Genomic DNA, 23,596 nt, shown 5'->3' on the forward strand with positions numbered 1-23,596 from the left:
TTTACGCTCTTGAATTGCTATGTAAATTGTAAAGAACATACTGTACCATGTTTTATACATTTCACTGCTAGTGAACATTTGGTTGTTTCTATTTTTATATTTTTACAACAAATGTTGCAAAGACATATTTATATATGATTTCCTATCTCTCATTTGAGAGTTTTGCAACTGAAAATAGAATCATTGGTGGGAGAGTAAGCTCATACTCAGGTTTACTATATCTTGCTAAATTGTTGTCCAATAATGAAGGTCATCCCACTGTGTGTGGGAGTCTGGCTTTGGGAGTCCTGCTTTATGCTGAGTGAAAAATAGCAGGTTGGTCAATGAGAAGTAGCCTCAGGGGACTGGGAAAATGGTTTGAGGGTAATAAACAGGTATGTAAATGTCACTGAAGAAAAATCTTTTTAATTTTGTGACTCTACAAAGGGAAGACACACTGATTACCATTACAAATGGAACAGAGCATTTGCCCTCATTTTGTCAGACATTTCTATAATGGTCTCAGTCATGCAAAAGCTTCAATTCAAAATTTTACCATAATTTCAAGAACAAAACAATAAATTAGAACACACCTCATTGGAAAGTGTTCCATGCAATTATTGTAAGTTATTTTTCTACTGACCCCTCTAACTTCATGCAGAGCTGCAAGTCCTAGAACAGACCCACCAAACAATAGCCAACAGACTCAATGGCCCAGGCAGAATCTGTATCCAGAGATGCTGGTAGGATGGGCAAGATATCTTTGTCTACAGGACCTCAGAATCGAGTATCCAACTACCCATCTATACAGTATGTTTCTTAGAATTCAGACACAATTCTAATATATTTCATTTAAAAGACAAAAAAAGGCAGAAAGAAAGATTGGCTGTCAGCTGGCATTCAAATCTAAGCAATTCATTTAAAAGCTATGTGCTATTTATCACAGCATTTAATGGAATTTTGGCCTGTATATTTGAAAAGTCTGTGTGTGTGTGTGTGTGTGTGTGTGTGTGTGTGTCTGTGTGTCTGTGTGTCTGTGTGTCTGTGTTTAGCTAGAAAGTCTGGAAAGACAAAGGAGAATTCTAGACTTGGGCATTGTTGGTTACTGCAAAAAGTGTAAAATGTTAATGAATAGTAATTTCATTAACCAATCAATGGAGTTAGAGGAAAGAAATTAAATACATGCATAGCATAAATAAATCACAAATCACAGAATAAATCATACATCTGAAGACTGTGAGTTCATCCAATTTTAGGTAGGAGTGTTATAGGACCAGATTTGAGAAAAGAGAAGGTGGCTCTGGCAACAGAAAAAGATTAAATGTAGAAAATTAGTGAGAAAGTAGAGAGGACATGGCAGTAAGAGGAATTGCAAGGATTCTGGTAAGAAATTATGAGGGGCCGCACAGAGCAATGACTCTGGATCGAGGGAGGAAAGACCCCAAATTAGAGACATTATAGCAATTTACATCACAGTTAAAGTCCTGTCAGGAATGTCTGCAGGAAGAACAATTATCAATTTCCTGAATTGTATATTAATTTACACGTCTAGTGTGAAGAACAACTGGCTTTTGGCTTTGGTAAGACTTTGCACCTTGTATAGACTTACTCTGAAATTCAAATGGTCTTCTTTGCTCATGGCCAGTAATGATTTTAATCAAGATTGAAGCTACCCTCTCCAACTAAATATTTGATTTGATTATTGAACTGTGCAAAGAAGCCCAGTTCATTTAATTGCTGGCATTTTTCCTAAGGATAACAAAGAATATTAAGAATATTAACTATTATTGTACCTTTAACTAGCTTGCTAGCTAGAGGTACAGATAGACAAAGATTGTGTGAAGATGTGCCAAGTAATGCCCCTTATATAACCGAAAAACACAGGCAGTCTTCTAAAAACTCACAAACCAAAGTTCCCCAAATGTAGCCAAAAATAAATTAATCTAAAAGATCCAAAGCATGGTTAAAAAAAGTTTTGAGTTATGCCAGATCTCAAAGCCTACTCAATGTTTGAGAATTGTTGATAGTGATGAATTGACCTTGGCTAAGATGATATTCAATTCCTGTGGATTTCACACACAAACAATGTAAAGGGCATGCATGAAATCACAGACACATGGTGCAGAGAGGAGAGGGGGATCCCCATTGCCTCCCTTGATCTTACTGAAGTGTACACCAACATGAGAAGCCTCAGAGGCCCATTTGGATAGAGAAAGCTGCCTTGTGAGTGCAGTCTAGAACCAGGAGAAGCGCTCTAAATACTCCTCCCACCAGGGCCCTAAAGGGGGGACGAACATTTCAGCACTCGAGAGTCTAACTCATATTAGATAAAATTCTTGTTTAATCATGGTTGCCCATTTCTACATTTTTGAATCCTGACTCTGCTACTAACTAAACGCAAAAACTCGAGTAAGTTATGTAGATTCACTGTGCTTCATTTGCCTAATCTCTAAAATGAGATAGTAATGTTACCTCTTTTATAGGTTTATTGGGAAGATTACATGAGCTAATTCATGAAAAATACAAGATAGGCACCTGGAATATAGTAAGTATTTTAAAAATGTTAACTATGTGTTTATTTCTTGTTGTACCATTAAGCCTACTAAGGACTTCAGGGGAGCAGGTTTTTTAATGAACCAGATAAAAAAGATGTTTACAGAGCCTGGAAGTTATCCATATCATCTCTCTCTCTCTCTCTCTCTCTCTCTCTCTATCAATCTTTCTATCCAACCATCTGTCTGTCTATCTATCTATCTATTCATTTATCATCTGTCTATCTCATATGAAATTACTGGAAATAGGAAAGAAGAGAATTGAGGACAAATAAAAATGAGCAAGAAAAAATCAGAAACAAAGAAAGATAACAGATTAGTCCAAAAAAAGTAAAATGGAAGTGGTACTGGAGTAAAAAGAATCAGATGGTGATAAAACAGGAAGAAGCTAAAGCAGAGGCATCCAGATGGAAGAGAGAAAGTATTAGTCCATGCTGCACATTGATACATAGGGTATTATCATATCAGAGGATACAGCAGCAAATTTTTTTATTTATTCTACTAAAATTCAAGGAGAATCTACTATTTGTAAAGGATTTACAGATATGAGAATTTCTGCCAGCAAGAAGTCTCACCATGGAAGATGTGTTTATCTCCAGTATGTTATTTCTACAAAAATGGGAAAGTGAATATCTTACTTTTGACAATGCTTTGTTAATTTTAAAAAATGATTGTAGAGAGACGGGGCTGTAAAATTTAGACATTTGTCATCTGGAAACCCAATTCTTTTTCAGGACTAAACATATTGTCTGGATAAGTGCTATATTGCAGCCAGGGATGTTCAAGATAACCCCTCAGTCCTCAGTGTGGTGATCTCAGGGTCTAAGGGCCTCTGGCCATGAGCACTCTCTTCTGTTTATTGCGTGTGGCGTACACTCTAGGTGCACCAAGAAGTGAACTGTTGGGAATCAAGGCTTTATTGGAGGTGTTGATGGATGTATTCACCATTTTCCTTTGATATAGAAACTGATGATACCTATTAGTTGATCAAAATCTGATACTGTATGGTTAGTATTTTAAGGCTATATTCACATTTGGATGCTTTTATCAGCGTAAGGTTTTTCTGAGTAGCATCATTAGTAATATGTGCCTAATAAATTGTATGCTGTACAGAGCTAAATCAGTTCAGGAACTAATTTTTCTTGCCATGAGAGTAAGGCCATTGGGGTGTGATTACAATTCCTGGAGGAGGCATATGGCTTTTCCCCCATCTTGGAGGGAGAAATCATGTAAAGTTCACCACTGAGTCATTAATCCCTGTTCTTCAGGGCTGTCAACTTAGCAGTACATTTTCATAATTGATCATTTTCAACAAGTTATGTGGCAGGATCCCTACTTCTAGCATTTGTGTTAGAAAAAGTGAAGGATTTCAAACTTCAGTTAAATGTTACTTAACCCCTGGATGGCTTCACGTAGTGTTTGATTATCAATGGTAAACTGTACTAAGAATTCTTAATGCTTTTGTTTTGATATTTGGAAATTTTACACTATAGGTAGTTTTGGGAGAGGTGAAAGTCTGCTAATTAAATTCCTAAAAAGTTTGAATTTACTAAGTAGAGCTTAATGAGATAAATATGAATGTAAAATTAACCAGATGCCTTTACAAATAAAGAATATTCAGAAAGGAATACAAGGTGGGGAAGGGCTAAGAGGAGAAATTTAAGAAAATAGTTCAAGAGTTTCTTCAAGTCCCAGTTGTGCAAGGTAGGAGCTTTAGGCATGAGTGGTTTTGGTTTATATTCTCAACTCTGCTAGGGAGATTGTAATTTCCTGGCAAGAAAGATGTTATTTTACATTTTTCCACCTTGATATGTATCATCTTCCTTTTTTTCCTCCATGTTGTAGCTGTTTCCATCCCTTTTAAGTTAACTCAGCAGCCAACATGAGCATACTCTGAGGGTTGGAACTGACCTTAACTCAGCAGGACTGAGTTCCGCAACAGAGAAAACAGGCCCAATGATTTCTCATAATCAGAGTGACTTGACTAACTTGTATTCTGGTTTCTAATCATTCTACAGAAGGTTGTTGTGAATAAAGACTCTAGAGATGTTATTAAAATATTCAAAGAGCATCTTTCGTGACTGTGTACAGCATATTTCAGGATTCTATTTTAAACTCAAAATTCTTGAAAGTAGAACATGAATTATGTATTAATATTTGACAATAAAGTAGTCTCCTTTTCATTTCTCATGAAATCCTTTGAATTATCTTGTACTTTTAAGAATATTGAAGGGGTACGTGCTTACTATAAAACATCTTCTGCTTTACACAGGTGTCCTTGCCCATGGTCTGGGTAAGAATTTTAATAGCTTTTTAATGTGAGCACAAGGTCTCCTTGGGTTACTAGCTTTTTTGGGTCCCTTGCTGCCCACTGGGCAGCAGGATGGCACCAAGAAGAAGGGTAGAGGCTGTCATGTCTGTAAAAGGAAGAGTGCTACACAAGAGGAGCAACAACTTTATTCTACTGACATCATTTATAAAGTCCTATTTGACCTTAACTAAGTAGAAGTGAGCACTGGGTAGGGAAATTAGACTTAGAGATTCTTTATTATCAGAGCTGTTTTTCAGGATTGTTATTCCATTTCATAATCATTCTACAGAATGTCATCATCCTGAGAGACTCTAGAGATGCTATTAAAATATTCCAAGAAAGATTTTAGTGACTGTGCACAGCATATTTTAAGATTCTCTCCACTGTATAATGTTGTAGAGGGTACCTAGTAAATGTCTTAAAATAGGCATTTTTTCCATTGGAAAGCTAATGAATAATTTTCATTATAATTTAAAGAGAAATTAGAAAAGGGAAATAATTTAAAGCCTGCTTAATTCACCCTCATTTCTGATAATAAGCCCTGCTGTACTGAGCCCTGCCTCTGCCCTTGCTTTTTAAAAGGATATTTGGCACATGCTCCTTCCTATTGGGTATCCTAATTGGAGTTGTTAGTTAAGTCATGAGAAAAAAGATGCGGTTAAGATTCTTAAATACCAATTACTCACTGACCCAGGAGGTTAGAGTTAGAGGGGCACTAAAAAACTTGGGAACATGCTAATGTTTACCAAGGTAATTTTGACCTGGTGTCTACTTTCTCCCTCATATTACATGAATATCTCTCAAGAGCAGGTAAAAAATAGTTCCAAAGAAAAAGAACTATGGGTAGAGGCTAGGACAGGATGCTCTAGGACTCTGTCAGAGCTCTGGGACATTGGTTGGTCAGTTCCAAAGTCCTTTGCTTCAATTCAAATACACAGATTGTTCACCAATGATAGAAAAATAGTGGGAAGGTTCTCCTGAAGAGTTAGATAAGCCCTTGGAGAAATGATGGCCTTGAAGCTCAGGTGCTATTGTCCAGTCATGGGGCTAAGGATGTTTCTGGAAAGCCAGCCTACTATCTTTCCCATATATTTACATAGTTGCTGTGAGGTCCAAGTTAGTCCAACATAAGATATCTCTGAAGAGTATTCCAAGAAAACAAGAGAGAATTATAAATACATATGCACTGAACAGAGATCCTCATGTCAGCCTTGAGGAAACTAGTGAATCATTGGGCTGAGTTCAGGATAGTTGGAGAAGGATTGGAAGATTTTCCATATGCCTAGTGTATTCCATAGACGAGAAACTTAATAGAGATTCTGCTACAACATGTGTTTCAAATAAGAGTCAGGCCTGTTCAGGGTAAGCGATGCATAAGGTGAAATATGTTTTCCCTGGCAATATAACGTTTTGGAAAGACTTGAGTTCACACATTGATTCTAATACTTTGTAAATGAGAACAATCCAAATGTTAATTTATTACTCCTAGTATGAAACTCTTTTTCTGTGAAATAAGATTAGTTAAAATTATTTCCCTGCTTGACACCAAGATTTCTCTTAAAAAATGAGTGTCTTTATTGAGGAACAGACTTTAGCTTGGGTAGAGATAGTGAATCTTTAAGTATATGAGTTTGTAAAAGGCAAGGGAGGAAAGTGATGGGCCATCCACTCTGATGAGTTGGTGAAAATGGCCTTAGGAGTTGATTTGTGTAACAGGGTAATATAATGTTCTCTTTTAAATCATCCACTATGTAGTCTTGCAGTGAAGCAGTTGTCTCCATCACCCCCTAAATCTCTTCTGTGTAAGAGTCTATGGCAAAATCTTCATCTCCTATGGATGACAGTTTTGGGGGGAGGGCACCATGGAATCAAGAGTGAAAACTGAGTCCTAAGAGGAACTCAATAAATAAACAGCAATAAGATGCATACTAGAAAGTTGAGAATCTATCAAGAACATACAAGTGAGTTTGGAACTGCAGGAATTAGCAGAAATGTTAGAGGAGGTCCTGGACTTTCCATGTGAATAGGATAGAGTTTGGAATGATTCTGTGGAGATCTCAAGGGACAGGATGACTCTGCTAATCTCTTGATAAAGTAAATACAAAATTAGATTAAGTTAGATAATGTGCTATATTATTTTAACAACTCAGTCACCCCCATCTTTCTCATAAATCCATTACTCCTTCTTTCTCTTTACTTCCTATGGATTTCTATGCTATGCCCTCATGTTCAGTACAGTTACTCAAGACTTCTATGATCCTACTGGGATCTACTCTGTTTTTTTTTGCTTGAGTAAGATTGCCCCTGAGCTAACAACTGTGCCAATCTTCCTCTATTTTGTATGTGGGACACTGCCACAGCATGGCTTGATGAGCGGTGTAGGTCTGTGCACGGGATCCTAACCTGTGAACCCTGTGCCGCCAAAGTGGAGCATGTGAACTCAACCACGACACCACTGGGCATCCCCTGGGATCTACTCTTACTACTAATGTTCTATTATGAAGCTCTCCGAGTCTGTAAAATGGGGATAATAATGTCTTCCTCAGAAAGTTGTGAAGATTTGCTAAAATAAAATACTGGAAGGGGGCAATTTATAGAATTAAAGTGCTAAAAAATTTAAGTTTTTTATTTAAGAAACAGCTCACAACTGCTCTAATAAGAAGAGAATAAAACAGAGAATAGAGGCTCTTCTCCAAATAACTCCCTCCTTCTCCAGACAATAGAGAGGGAAGGAACTTTAGTGACTCCCCAGCACCTCTTGATAGGAGTCTCTGCTTAATTACATATTAGAACCAGAACTCAGTCCTCTCCACTGCCAGCCCAGAGCTCTTTGTCTTTTCCAAAGGCCTCTGCAAAGAACAGCGTTTTCCTAGTGCCCCCACACTAGAGAGTATGATGACAGCCTTGAGAAAGTTCTGGCCCCTCAACCCCTGCATATCCAGAGAGTCCTATAAACCTAACTTTCAGCTGAGTAGTTAGCCACACATAGAGATGGATGACAGGCATTTAGAACAAATTCTTGGATTGGATAATCTATTTTCATTGGTTGTCATGGTTGGACTTCAACTATTTCAGAACTTACTGCATGTGAATAATGGCTACATTCTTCTCATTTCTTTACATGAGAATTTGGCAGCACTGATTTAGGATGAATCGAGGTTGGGGTGGAAGTGAGGCCTGCTTTTCTCCAGAATTTTTTTCTTGCTGTCATTTAACTCAATTTCTCCTGGTTCTGGTCAATGACAACTGCACGTCACTCTGATATCCATTTATATATGTGTTGACAGTTTGATGTTTCCACTTCGTCTTCCTATATCCTCCAGATGGAGCATACATAGTTCTCTTAACCTTCCCACATAGATCTTATTTTGTAAATTCTCTACCATCTTGTGACTTCCTTCAAAGCTTTCCATCTGTTTTCCTTTGAAGAAAGCTTATATAGAAAATCAAAAGGGCAAGAAGACATAAAAGTGCAAATATACCTTATTGTTTTTTCCTATCTACTTCATTTTTCTTCTTTGCTCATTAGCAGGAATGGTTTGCAAAAGAACAATAAGGCTGATATCAAAATGAGTAATTGGCTTTGGTCTGTGTAATTCCATAGTTAATCCAGGTGTCTCTTTCTGAAAACATTGTAAGTTAGACTTGATGCTGAATGCACTGAAACAGATGCCTGAGTACAAAAAGAAAAAAAAAGGAAAGAAAAGAAAAAAGAAGAAATAAGGAAGTTTGTTTTTAATCCCATTGGTAAAGTCTCCATTAGATTGGATATTGGATCTAATCTGGGTGATGTAGACATGAACAGGATTGTAGATGACATTTTTTTTTTAATCCTTCGACTCAGATGCATACAAGATAACCCTGAACCCTGCTTTATCAAGGTATGCCTGACAGTCTGAATAGATTTGAAGCCACTCAGTATTTTACCTCATGTTGAGCCTTGCCTGCAATCTTACTTTGAGATTGAACTACACACAATGAAAAAATTTTATGTATAGCACACACATTCATACATATGTGTATGGGTGTCCACATGTATATATCCATTTTCATGATGATTGTCTTTGTTTTTTCTACCATCTCTCTTCCTTATTTATTTATTTAACTAGGAATGCTAGGTATATTTTCTGTGTTCAGATATTATGTTGTTGGGATTTGTCCAATACCATCTTTTCTAACAAAAGTAGGGCCAGATATAAAATAATGTGTTTCTGACAAAGCTAATATTTTTAATGTTTTGATTTATGTAGAGTTGGCATTCCCATTCTCTGCCAATGATTTCAAGAGCTCTTGGAAGAGGAATTTCTTTTCTCATTCCTCTCTTCCAAGATTGTATAAAGGTGGCAAACAAAATCTTTCATTTTGATTACAATTACAATTACTTGGTACTGTCAAGAAATGGGTTCACGCAATATAATTTTAAATTTAGTTTGAATCTATACAGTGTATAAGCATCTCACTTATAAGGTGGTAATTTATTGATTTACAGGAAAATTGCAATTGAATTTGAAAATTAATTTATAGGAAAAGAACTTCTTCCCCTGCTCCACCCTTCCTCGAAAATGCAGAGAAGTAAAAATTTGTTAACATACGCAGTGTGCCGTGTAACTATATATAAATCTAGAAGGTTCCCCTCCTCCAAATTTTGTACCAATAAAGCTTTTAAATGGTCTTTGTTAAATGTGGTGGTTAATTTTATGTGTCAAATTGACTGAGCCATGGGGTGCCCAGATATTTGGTTTAACATTATTTCTCGTGTGTCTATGAGGGTGTTGCTGGATGAGCTTAATATTCAGATTGGTGAATGAGGGAAGCAGATTGTTTTCCCCAATGTTGGTGGGCCTCACCCAATCTATTGAAGGCCTGAGTAGAATAAAAAGGTTGTAAGGAAGAATTCTTTCTCTCTCCTGTCTCTGAGCTAGGATATTGGTCTTCTCCTGCCTTTACACTTGGACTCAGACTAGAATTTACACCATCAGCTCACCTGGTTCTCAGGTCACACTTGATCTGGAGCTAAACAATCAGTTGTTCTAGGTCTGGACTTCTCAGCCTTCATAGCTATGTGAGCCAATCCCTAATAATAAATTTATACATGTATATGTATATATAAATTATGTCATTAAATATTATATTATGTATATAAATTACATAAATAAGTTAAATGTATTAGGATTCTCCAGAGAAAGATAACCCTAACTAATACATTTAACTTATTTGAATCCTATGTAATGAGAAAAATATACAAGAGAAAACCAAACTTGCATGTTTTTCAATGTAATATACCATTTATTTTTACCTTTATTTTACATTTTAAAATTCTAAGTGTATAAAATGAGTCCAGGCTATATTGTAGTAGTATAGTAAATGTAACCTTTTGTATGATACTGCCATTGCGGTTTCTGTGTACCAGTGCCTGAACTTTCATTAATACAGTGGAATTACCTATTTTTCTGTCACAGATGAGGTTTGAAATGAAAATACTTTGGGAGAGGGTATATATTGACTCCACTTTATGTGAAAGTGAACGAGTTATGTTAGATCCGTTCGAGTGTTTGTTTTCAAAGAAGGGATGGATTAGAGTGGGAAAAATACTGAAAAGAGAGGAATGTTGCAGAAGGAGAAAGACTAGAGAGAGGGATGGTTGGTACCCTAGAGCTTCTTATTGCCTAGTTCACATTTGTATAAAAGCCACTCTACTGAAGACCACTCTCTCAAAGCTGACACATCTCCACTCAGCTCAGGCCCTCAGGAGTAATTCCTGGCATAAGCAGTTACCTTCTTTAAGATTTAATATATTCTCTCACTAGAACTGTGTGAAAATACAGTCTGCTAAACAGATGCCGGTTTGCCATCTGGGGCAGCCTGACCTACTCTATATATTCTAGAGAAGGGGGGGCGAGGATGGTTCTTTCTCTATTTGGGCTTATTGTAACCATAAGGACTAGTATATTCTTTCAATAACGGTTAGAGTCATGTCTCAATTGTTTACTCCTCAGGATCAACTTGACTGCTTTCTGAAGAGCACTGTGACACAGTAAATGTTAGCAAAGATAAGGCAATTTCTCAAAAATAAATGGATTAAAGCCTGAGCTTTCATCAGTCACTGAAAAGTAAAAATAAAATCCATTTATCTATTTTTAACATGCACAAAATGCCAAATTTGATTTCATGCTGAATTGAGTATCATTATAGGATTTAATAGTTTGGCTACAAATTTCTGAAATAACACACATAATTTTTCTTTTTTTTTAAATCTTCAGGAAGATTAGCCCTGAGCTAACTGCTGCTAATCCACCTCTTTTTGCTGAGGAAGCCTGGCCCTGAGCTAACATCCGTGCCCATCTTCCTCCACTTTCTATGTGGGACACCTACCACAGCATGGCTTGCCAAGCGGTGCCACGTCTGCACCCGGGATCCGAACTGGTGAACCCGGGGCCGCCGAGAAGCAGAACGTGTGAACTCAACCGCTGCGCCACCCGGCCGGCCCCACAGGCATAATATTTTAAAATTTAACTTTTTGGCTATCTGGTTAAAAGCTCCAAAGATTAGGGTATCACATGTTAAGATTTAACTTAACACACTGTCTTGTCCTTATATTAGCTAATCATTTCTAAAATCATTCAGAGTGAAGAAAATAACTTACTTTCTTAGTCATATGCCTTCTAGCTCATATTAATGGGAATGCATTAATTGTTCAATTGTTTACTTTGAAATTTTAGAGAAGCCCTCTAATTACCCCCAAATCGGAGCTTTTTTTAATCATAATCTTTAACCTTATTGTTGCTTTATTTTATATATTCATCTATTCTCTTACTCATTACTGAACATTTTTTTTAGTTATTGTATGAGGAGCTGTAGAAACAAGGGTGAACAATACACTCATTCAACCCTCAATGGTCTTGCAGTCTTTGGCAAGAAGACATTTAAGAGAGTCATGAAGCTGTCCTACCGTTCTAAGTGCTACAAAGAAAATATGCATGGGCTCCTGCCGAAGAAAGTGTCAAGGTCCAAAAGGAGAGACATGAAATTCAGTCTTAGGTATAGCGAGGTGGTCTGAAACAAGTTAAGGTGAAGCAGTGTGAATGAAGTCTCCCTCTTAAAGTGTGACTGGGAATAACAGCTGTAGGCTGGTTGGAAGGATACTGCAGTAACACATTGACCACTGATAGCCTGGTTCATACCATGGGGGTTCTTATGCCAGAAAAAATTAAATTGAGATAGGTAACAAATTCGCTAAATCGTAATGAATTGGATTCAAGGGGGACATATTCTTAATTAATTCATATAATCACAGGTAAGTTAAATTCAGGCTCTGGGTTTCTAGTATTTATTAGGAAATAGTATGCTTTGTTATTCACGGAACTTTTCATAATAAAGTGAAGGATATAATATGAATACTCACTCAGAAGTCTAATAATAATTAATAATCAGAAGTAAGCTCAAAACCCATAAATCTGCTATGTTCTCCCCAATCATCCTGGGTTCTTTGAGGCAGAAAAGCTTTAAATGACCAGCAGATGCATTCTGGCTCTGCTTTGTTTCTTCCCGGTTGGGCCACTTATGTTGGAATATTACTGTTAAGCATATTTTTGATCTTGAACAGTTAAAACCCTAAGTAAAAAAGTTTATTTGTGGGGCAGGCCCAGTGGCACAGCGGTTAAATTCGCACCTTCCACTTAGGTGACCCGGGGTTCGCTGGTTCTGATCCTGGGTGCAGACACAGCACCGCTTGTCAAGCCATGCTGTGGCAGGTTTCCCACATATAAAGTGGAGGAAGATGGGCATGGATGTTAGCTCAGGGCCAGTCTTCCTCAGCAAAAAGAGGTGAATTGGCAGCAGATGTCAGCTCAGGGCTAATCTTCCTCAAAAAAAAAAAGTTTATATGTAGGAAAATAAAATTTATCTTATTTAAAAACATCTCTATGTTGTTCAAATAAAAATGGATATATTAATCATAAATAATTTACATAATGCACCAAAGTACAAGGAAAATAACTCACCTAATAAAAATTATTTCGTATATATATGTATACACATGAAGAGAGAAAATGAGAGTAAGAATGAGAAGAGAGTTTCATAGATATACTCTTAATATCAAATCATACTATCTTAATTAAAATGTATTAATATAAAATTTTCTCAAAGTTACCAAGGAAAAAACCAAATTGGAGTGAAACTAAAAACATTACTGAACTTTTAATAATTAGCCCTTCATCCTAGAAAACTTTAAAAACTGGCAGTAGATCTTTGGAAAATTCAGGCCAAAGGCTACTGGGACCTTTATCATTGAAAATTACTTCTTCACTTGATGTGCTGGCACTTCAAGTTGTGGACTATTTTCCTCCATCATCTATCTATTTCTGCATTAATAAAAGCATCTCAAAGATTAGTGACTTAAAACAACAACCAAGAATGTGTCATTTCTCTTTATGTCTTATTATGTCAGTTGGCTGGATGATTATTCTACCAGTTTCCCCTGGATTCACTCATATGGCATCAGTCAGTTGGAGAAGCAGCTCAGCCTCTCTCCATGTGGTCACTTTTGCTCAACATCACTGGACCAGTGTGAGATTTCTCATATGGTAGCATCAGTGTTCCAGGAATGCAAGCCCCAGTGTTCAAATGCTTATCAAGTCTTTGCTTGTTTCATGTTTACTGGTGTCTCATTGGCCAAAAAAGTCACATGGCCAAACTCTGAGATGATGTGATAGGGACAAGAAAAGGGCACCAATATTGGGAGATGGGAGTCATTGGGGTTTGTTCATGACACAATCTATCTCCTTTTTAACAAATAGTGTGTACACATTCTAATTAGATAAGAAAAAGGGAAATAAATAAATTGTGCATCTTTGCCACTTAAAAAAACATTCTCTAAATAGGTAGACTCCTTTTAAGTGTCTTTAAAAATTAGAAGGAAAATAAGTGTTAGAACTGCTGTCAATCATCTGGGTTACCAAAGAGAGTGTGTGGTTGCCTTGCCTTTCTGAAAGAGGTTATCAGTCTGCAGACGGTCTGTGGTGAGTTTCTCATGATCTCTTGGTATCGGGATGGGATCTCAGCTTCATAGATTTAGAAATAATAAAATTTCACTAGTAAAGTGTTGTAATATTTGATAAGAACCGTATATATTCTAGAGTATAAAATAAAGTGTTGTAATATTTGATAAGAACCGTATATATTCTAGAGTATAAAATAAACGAGATTTATAGGGGAAAAAGCAACTTTGGGTTGATTTTGTGTTTTTTGATTTCTTAAATATGTTTTACTGCTTTATAAAAAAATAAAGTGCCTGTAAAAGATAAGAGAATCTCTCCTCATCTTTCGTCAAAGAAATCTGAAAAAATATCATTACTTAAGAACTTTCTCAAAACCTAGAAAACAGATTAGGAAGCACTTTAATAGGGTAGAGTCAAATTTTCTAAGCTCTATCTTATAATTTAAGATAATGCCCATTGCTAATATTCCTCTGAAAGCTGAGGAATATTATCTTCTTACGGTTCTTTCCACTACACTTTTCTCTCCTCCTGATTCTTATTGGTTATTGCTATGGACTGAATGATTTTGTCCCCCAAAATTCATATGTTGGAGCCCTAATGTGATGGTGATTGGAGATGCTGTCTTTGGGAGGTAACTAAGTCATGAGAGTGGAACCCCAATGATGGGATGAGTGTCTTTATAGCCTTCTCTCACTGGACCATATGAGGATATATTGAAGACGCAGCATCCAGAAGCCAGGAAGCAGGCCGTCACCAGATGCTGGATCAGTCAGCGCCTTAGTCTTGCACTTCTAGGCTCCACAACTGTGCTAAATGAATTTTTGTTGTTTAACCCACTCAGTCAGTGGTATTTTTTTTAAAGCAGCTAGAACTGACTAAGGTAGAAATTGGTACCAAATGTGGAGTGCTGCTGTAACAAATACCTAAAACTGGAGAAGTGGCTTTGGAAGAGAGGCTGGAAGAGTTTTGTGGTGCATACTAAAAAAAGCCAATATTGCTGTGAAGGAAATTTTAAAGGTGATTCTTATGAGGATTTAGAAAGAAAATAGGAGAGCTGTAGAGAAAGCTTCCATCTCATTGGAAAATGCATAAAATCATGTACAGAATGTTGGTAGAAATTTGGACAGTAGAGACCATTCTAATGAAGGCTGAGACAGAGATGAGGAACATGTTATAGGACAATGGAGAAAAGTATAAAGTGGCAAAGAACTTGACTGAATTGTGTTTGTGTTCCAGTGTTTTGTGGAAGGGAGAATTTATGTACAATGAAATGTCATATTTAGCTGAGGAAATTTCTAAGCAAAATGTTGAAGAAGCAGCTTATTCCTCCTAACTGCTTATAGTTAAATTTGAGAAGAGAAAAATGAACTGAAGAAGGAATTGTTAAGGAAAAGTGAAGCAGAACTTAAAGACCCATATCCCTATAGGATAGGGAAATTCTCAGCCTATCTACCTTGCAGGGAATACCAAGCGTGTGGCCAAGTGACTGTTTCATAAAGCGGTTGTTAGTATGGGTGTGAACCCAGGACCTAATCAACTGTCTCAGCAGAAGTCAGGAATAGAGATGAGATAATATCAGCAGAAACACTGCCAGCTAGTACCAGAGGAAACAGACGAATGGGGTGGAATGAAGGAAAGCTGCAACATTTGCTCTCCTTCAAGAAAAGAGAAGGATCTCAAAGGTGATTCAGAGCTCATCACAGTACCATTCCCACCACAGGTCCAGGGGGCAGGGCTAATTCCTCCTAGGTTTCAAAGGGTGGGTCCTAAGATAGTTACATTACCATTTTTACACTATTACTATAACATGTATGTTATCTAAATTCAAACTTCATTTAGTATTTCTTTGGGGAACTTTAGCAGATAAGTAAAGAGTACGGGCTCTGGAATCAGAATACTTGGTAGTGAAATACCTCTTACAACTTGTGTTTATATATATGCCACGCACACAGTGATGTATACATAGATACACATATATGTGTGTGTGTTTATATGTATGTATTTATACATGTATATATAAAGTTTTTCAATCATTACAACTATCAAATAATATTAGCTAATTTTTATTATTGTATGCAGAAGAACTCCTTCTGACAAACAGTTCTTTTGTCCCAATACTTCTACCTTTCTGATATCTTTACTTTGATTTAACTATTAATTAGTTGGAGTTCTACATTAAGGAATTTTTCCAATAAGTACTCATAAAGGCGGCTAACATATCAGTTTGTACATAATAGGAACTTGTTGAATGAAAATATTTGTTGAGCAAATTATATTATATTAAAGTAAAGTAAACTATACTACCTGTATTTTCTTTTTGTGGCTCAGATATTTATCTGTTGACTTTTTATTTGACTTACATCATCATTGGATGTGATATTTGTGGCTCAATTTTTATTTCCTTTAGAACTTTGTAGACATTGATGCTATTGAATTTTGATATGTGGCAGACTTGATTTAAGCTTGATTTTTTTCTCTTGCAGATTATTTGCTTTTTATGCCTGAATACCTGAAGAATGTTTTTGTTTTTTAAGTTTGAAGTTTTCTAATTTAACTATCATTTGTCTCATTGCTGAGCAATCTATATCGTTTTGTTTTTCTGAAAGATGGGATATCTTTTATTCTGAAAATTGACTTCTTTTTCATGTCATAGATATTTTCTTGTAAAAATCTTTGAATTAATATCTGTCCATTTGTTGAATTTTAGACCTCAGACCAATTGTCTTATGCTGTGTCCCTTTTGCCTCTCCTTCATAATGATTCTTCTCTGTTATTATTAAAAGTGTGTGCAAAATGATTACATGACACTTTTCTTCTATGTCAGGATTATGACTTTCAGTGTTGCCTCCTTATTTCAAAAGATTTATTAATTTTTCATAATGCTATTTATATCTTCAAACTGTAATTTCTTCTTTTATCTCTCTGCTATTTATTATGCTGGTTTTTAGTCCTTGTTTTAATAGATTCTTGCTCTTATTAAAGTTTCTCATATAGCTTAACAGACTTCTTGGTGATGGTTTTGCTCCTTTGGTTAAGTTTGGATCTTTATTCTTTCTCTGATTTATGCTTTACTATATTTGTATAATGTCACACCATTTTTCGTCAACTTACTCATGCCCAAGAAACTCCGTCCAGAACTTGTATTTACTCTGTAGATGTGAATATTTTCTATAATTTATCTTTATCTTATTTGATAAGAGTTTTATTTCCCACTGATTTTAGTCTGAAGGTGGAGAATTTAGAGTTCTTCTGTTTTTTTTTTTTTATCACATATATGTATCAGAAGAGGCCTAGTGGAATGTCATGCTATCATGAGATTTATCTTCAGAAACCTGGCAGGCCAGGAGAGAAGAGGATAATATATTCCAAGTGATGAAAGGAAAGAAAAACTTTGCCAACCAGGAGTACTATATCCAGAAAAACTGTCCCTTAGAAGTGAAAGTGAGATGAAGATATTCTCAGACAAACAAAAGTTGCAGGAGTTCATCACACCTAGACCTGGAAGAAATACTAAAAGGAGTTATTCACGTTGAAATGAAATGATACTAGGTAACAACATGAAAAGATGTAAAAGTATAAAACTCTATGGTAGAGGCAAATATATAGTCAAATTCAGAATATCCTAATACCATAATGGTGGTATAGAAATCACTTTTATGTCTAGTATAATAGTTAAGAAACTATAATATGAAAAATAGCTCTAGCAATAGCCATTTGATAAGGGATGCACAATATAAAAACATAAATTATGGCATCAATAACATAAAATATGGAACAAGAGAACTAAAAAGTGTAGAGTTTTTGTATATGATTGAAGGTAAGTTGTTATCAGCTTAAAATAGACTGTTACATCTATAAGATGTTTCAAGTAAGCCCCATGGTAACTACAGCAAAGAAATCTATAGTAGGCACACAAAAGATAAAGAGAAAAGAATTAGTATTAAAGAATACCAATACAAAAAAATAAATCACAAAGACAGCAACAGAGAAAGAAAGGAAGAAAGGAACTATGAACAACTATACCCCAACAAACTGGATAACCTAGAAGAAATGAATAAATTTCTAGAAACACATGACTTACCAAGACTCAATTATGAAGAAATAGAAGATCTAAACAGATCAATTAATACTAAGGAGATTGAATCAGTAATCACAAACCTCCCAAAAAAGAAAAGCCCAGGACCAGATGGTTTCACTGGGAAATTCTACCAAACATTTAAAGAAGAAATAATGCCAAATTCAAAATCTTCCAAAAGACTGAAGAAGAGTAAACACTCCTGAGCTCCTTTTAAAAGGCCAGCATTACCTTGATACGCGAGCCAGATAAGGACACTACAAGAAGAGAAAGCTATAGGCCAATATCCCTGATGAATATAGATACAAAAAGTCTCAACAAAATACTAGAAAACTAAATGCAACAGCACATTAAATGGATCATACACCATTGTCAAATGGGATTTATCCCTGGGATGCAAGGATCTTTCAATATATGCAAATTAATAAATGTGAGCCACCACATTAATAAGATGAAAGACAAAATCATGATCCTCTTAATAGATGCAAAAAAGCATTTGACAAAATTCACCTCATTATAAAAGCTCTCAACAAATTGGGTATAGAAGGAACACATCTCAACATAAAAGGTCATTTATGACAAACCCACAGCTAACGTACTCAATGATCAGAAGATGAAAGATTTTCCTTTAAAATCAGGAACAGACAAGGGTGCCCACTCTTACCACTCTGTTCAACATAGTGCTGGAACTCCTAGCTAAGGCAATTAGGCAAATTAAAAAAAAAAGAAAAAAAGAAAAAAAACATCCTAATAGTAATAGAAGAAGCAAAATTGTCTCTGTTTACAGAAGACATGATCTTATATGTAGAAAACCCTAAAGACTCCACTCAAAAACTGTTAGAACTAATAGACAATTTCAGTAAAGTTGCAGGATACAAAATCAACTTACAAAAATTAGTTGCATTTCTATACACTAACAACAAACTATCTGAAAAAGAAATAAAAAACAAATAATCCAATTGACAATAGCACAAAAACAATAAAGTACTTAGGACTAAATTTAACCAAGGAGGAGAAAGATCTGTACACTGAAAACCATGAGACGCTGATGATAGAAATTGAAGAAAACAAACAAATGGAAAGATGTTTATTGTTCATGGATCAGAATAATTAATATTGTTAAAATATTTATACTATGTAAATCCATCTATAGATCAATGCAATCTGTATCAAAATCCCAATGGAATTTTTCACAGAAATAGAATAAACAGTCCTAAAATTCATATGGAACTACAAAAGACCCCAAATAGCCAAGGCAATCTTGAGAAAGAAGAGCAAAGTTGGAGGCATCACACTGATTTCAAAGTATATTGCAAAGCTATGGTAATCAAAGCATTATGGGATTGGCATAAAAACAAAACACATAGAACAATGGAACAGAATTGAGAACCCAGAAGTAAACTCACGCTTATATGGTCAACTGATATTTAAAGGAGTAGCCAAGAGGCCAGCCCAGTGGCGTACTGGTTAATTGTGCCCGTTCTGCTTCATTGGCCTAGGGTTTGCTGGTTTGGATCCCGGGTGCGGACATGGCACCGCTTGACATACCATGCTGTGGTAGGTGTCCCACGTATAAAGTAGAGGAAGATGGGCACGGATGTTAGCTCAGGGCCAGTCTTCCTAAGCAAAAAGAGGAGGACTGGCAGTAGTTAGCTCAGGGTTAATCTTCCTCAAAGAAACAAACAAACAAAACAAAACAAAAATAAAAAAATGAAAAAGGAGCCAAGAATACTCAATTGGGAAAGGATAGTATTTTCAATAAATGGTGTTGGGATCACTGGATGTCCACATCCAAAAGAATAAAATTGGTTCCCTATTTTACATCACTCACAAAAACTAACTTGAAATGGATTAATGAATTAAATATATGACCTAAAACTGTAAAAATCCTAGAAGAGTACATAGGGAAAAAGCTAATTGACATTGGTCTTCGCAATGATTTTTTTTAATATGACGCCAAAAGCAGAAGCAGCAAAAGCAAAAGTAAACAAGTGAGACTACATAAAACCCTCTGATTGCCCGGCAAAAGAAACAATCAAAAAAAATGAAAAACCAACCATGGAATGGTAGAAAATATTTGCAAACTATATGTCAGATAAGGGGTTAATATCTATGATCTATAAAAAATTCATGCAGCTCAATAGCAAAATAGTAAACGATCTGATTAAAAAACGGGCAGAGAAACTGAATAGATATTTTTCCACAAAATGACATTCAAATGGCCAAGAGGTACATGAGAAGGTGCTCAGCATCCCTAGTCATCAGAGAAATGCAAATCAAAGCCACAATGAGATAGCATGTCTCACCTGTTAGAATGGTTATTAAGCAAAACAAGTTTTGGCAAGGATAGGGAGAAAAGAGAACCCTTGTATGCTGCTGGTGGGAATATAAATTGGTAGAGCTGCTATGGAAAACAGTATGGAGATTCCTCTAAAAATTAAAAATAGAACTATCATATGATCCAGCAATCCCACTTCTGAGTATATATCCAAAGAAGAAGAAATCACTCCCTCAAAGAGAAGTCTGCACCCCAATGTCTGTAGCAGCATTATTCACAACATGCAAGACATGGAGACAACCTAAGTGTCTACTGACAGAAGAATGAATAGAGAAAATGTGATGTGTATAGATATATATATAACAAAGTATTATTCAACCACGAGAACAAAGAAAATCTTGCCATTTTCCATACATGGATGGATCTCGAGGGCATTATGCTAAGTGAAATAAGCCAAGCAGAGAAAGATGAATACTCATGATCCCATTCATTCATGTGTGGACTCTGAAAAAATTCAAACTCATAGAAGCAGAGAGTAAAAGGATGGTTGCCACGGGCTGGGGAAGTTAAATTTCCAGTTATAAGATGAATAAGTTCTGGGGATCTAATATACAGCATGGTGAATATAGTTAATAATGCTGTATTACATACTTAAAAGTGGCTAAAAATGTAGATGCTAAATGTTCTCATCACAAAAAATGAATAAATAAATACTACTTATGCAAAGTGATGTATGTGTAAACAAGCCTTACCATGGTAAGCATTTTGCAATATATACATGTATCAGATCATCACATTTATACCTTAAACTTACAGATTTTATATAAATTATATATATATCTTTAAAGATTTTATTTTTTTTCCCTTTTTCTCCCCAAAGCCCCCGGTACATAGTTGTATATTCTTCGTTGTGGGTCCTTCTGGTTGTGGCATGTGGGATGCTGCCTCCACGTGGCCTGGTGAGCAGTGCCATATCTGCACCCAGGATTCGAACCAACGAAACACTGGGCTGCCTACAGCGCAGCGCGTGAACTTAACCGCTCGGCCACGGGGCCAGCCCCTATATAAATTATATTTTAATAAAGATTTTGAAAGAAAGAAAATATTTTGAAACTAGATAGAGAAGATGGTTTCAGAACATTGTGAAAATACTAAATAAACAGCTTTAAATGGTTCATGTATGTTAGGTGAATTTTATCTCAATTAAAAAATGCATCAACAAAAAAGTTGGAAATGGACCAAAAAAAATTTTGTGGGACATTTAAGCAATGTTGGGATAGAAATTTGTAGCACTAAATGCAAACATTAGTAAAGGGGCAAAGTCTCAAATCAACAGCCTAAGTTCCCAGCTCAAGAACCTAGAAAAAGGAGAGGAAAGTAAACCCAAAAAAATCAGGAGGATGATAATATAAAGAGGAGAAAGTAATAAAATTTAAAAAGAAAAAATAGAGAAAAGCAATGAAACAACTAGCTGGTTCTTGAAAAGATTAATAAAATTGACAAACCACTAGTGAGACTGTGAATGAAAAAAGAAGACAAATTATCAGTATCATAAATGAAACAGAGATATCACTCCAGACCCAGTGGATATCAAAAGGATTGCAAGAGAATGCAGTGAACAAAAACTTGACAACTTTTATGAAATGAACCAGTTCCTAGAAAAACACAAGCTACCACAGCTCACCCAATATGAAAATGATAATTTGAGTAGCCCCATAACTGCTAAGGAAATTAAATTTATATTTTAAAAACTACAAAGAAAGAACTCTTCAGACCAAGATAATTTCACTGGGGAATTCTTTCAACTATTTAAGAAGAATTAACATAAATTTCACATAAACTCTTCCAGAAAATAGAGTAGGAAAGAATACTTCCCAATTTATTTTATTAAGCTAGAATTACTCTGATGCCAAAAGTGTTCAAAAACGTGGGAAATTATAAACCAGAAAAAGACAAAGAAAAAAGGAAACTAGAAACTAATATCGCTTTTGATTATAGACCCAAAAATCGTTAGCAAAATATTAGCCAATAGAATTCAGCAATATGTAAAAAAAAAAACTATAAACCATGACCAAGTGAATTTTATTCCAGAGATAGGGCTGGTTCAATATTTAAAAATAAATAATGTGGGGCTGGCCTGGTGGCGTAGCGGTTAAATTTTCATGGTCTGCTTTGGGAGCCTGAGGTTGTCCGGTTTGGATCCTGGGCCTGGACCTATGCACTGCTTATCAAGCCGTGTTATAGCAGGCATCCCCCATATAAAATAGAGGAAGGTGGGCACAGATAATTAGCTCATGGCCAATCTTCCTAAGCAAAAAAAGGAAGATAGGTGGTCGATGTTAGCTCAGGGCTAATCTTCCTCAAAACAACAGAAATAATAATAATGTATTTCACTGTATTAACAAGCTAAAGCAAAAACCTCTCATGTTCAATTAATCAATTCCCAAAAAAATTTTGGAAAATTCAACACCAATCATGATAAAACTCTCAGAAAAATAGAAAAAGAAGGGAACTTCCTCAAGTTGATAGAGAATATACACATATATATTTTTAAAACCCCATAGCAACATTATATTTAATGGTAAAAGACTGAATATTTTCCTCCTAAAATAGAGAACAAGGCTAATTTGTCTCCTCTTATTCAACCACTCTTATTCAGCATAGACAGGAAGTTCTCATCAGTACAATCAGGCAAAAGATCAAATAAAGAGAATACTCACTGGAAAGAAATAAATAAAACAGTTACTATTTGCAGATGACATATGTTGCTGTAGAAAATTCCCCAAAGTCTAAAAAAACCACCTAGAACTAATAAGCAATTTCAGCAGGGTCACAGGGGATGAGACAAACATAAAAAGTCATTTGAATTTCTATATACCAGCAAGGGACATGTGGACATTGAAATGAAATAACATTTATAATTGCTCAAGAAAACAAAAATATGTACAAATCTAACAAAACATGTACAGCACTTGTATGCTGAAAACTACACAACGTTGTTGAAAGAAATCAAAGAAAATCAAAGTAAATATAGAGATATACCATGTTCATGGATTAGAAAGCTCAGCATGGTAAAGATGTCACTTCTCCCCAAAATGATATAGAGGTTTTATGTAATTTATACCAGAATCCCACCGACTTTTTGTTGATACAGAGAGAATAATTCCAAAATTTATGTGAAATAATAAAGGAGCTAGAATAGCTAAAACAATTTTGAAAAAGAATAATAAACTGGAATGAATCAATTTATCCAATTTCAACATGTATTACGTAATTACAATAATCAAGATGAAGTGGTATTGGTGCAGGGACATACACATAGACAAATGAAAGAGAATAGAGAACCCAGAGATATGCTCACATAAATATGCCTAATTAATTTTTGACAAAGGTACAAAAAGCATT

Source organism: Equus quagga, chromosome 4 (genome assembly GCF_021613505.1).
Source record: "Equus quagga isolate Etosha38 chromosome 4, UCLA_HA_Equagga_1.0, whole genome shotgun sequence".
In the NCBI taxonomy this organism is placed as follows: Eukaryota; Metazoa; Chordata; class Mammalia; order Perissodactyla; family Equidae; genus Equus; species Equus quagga.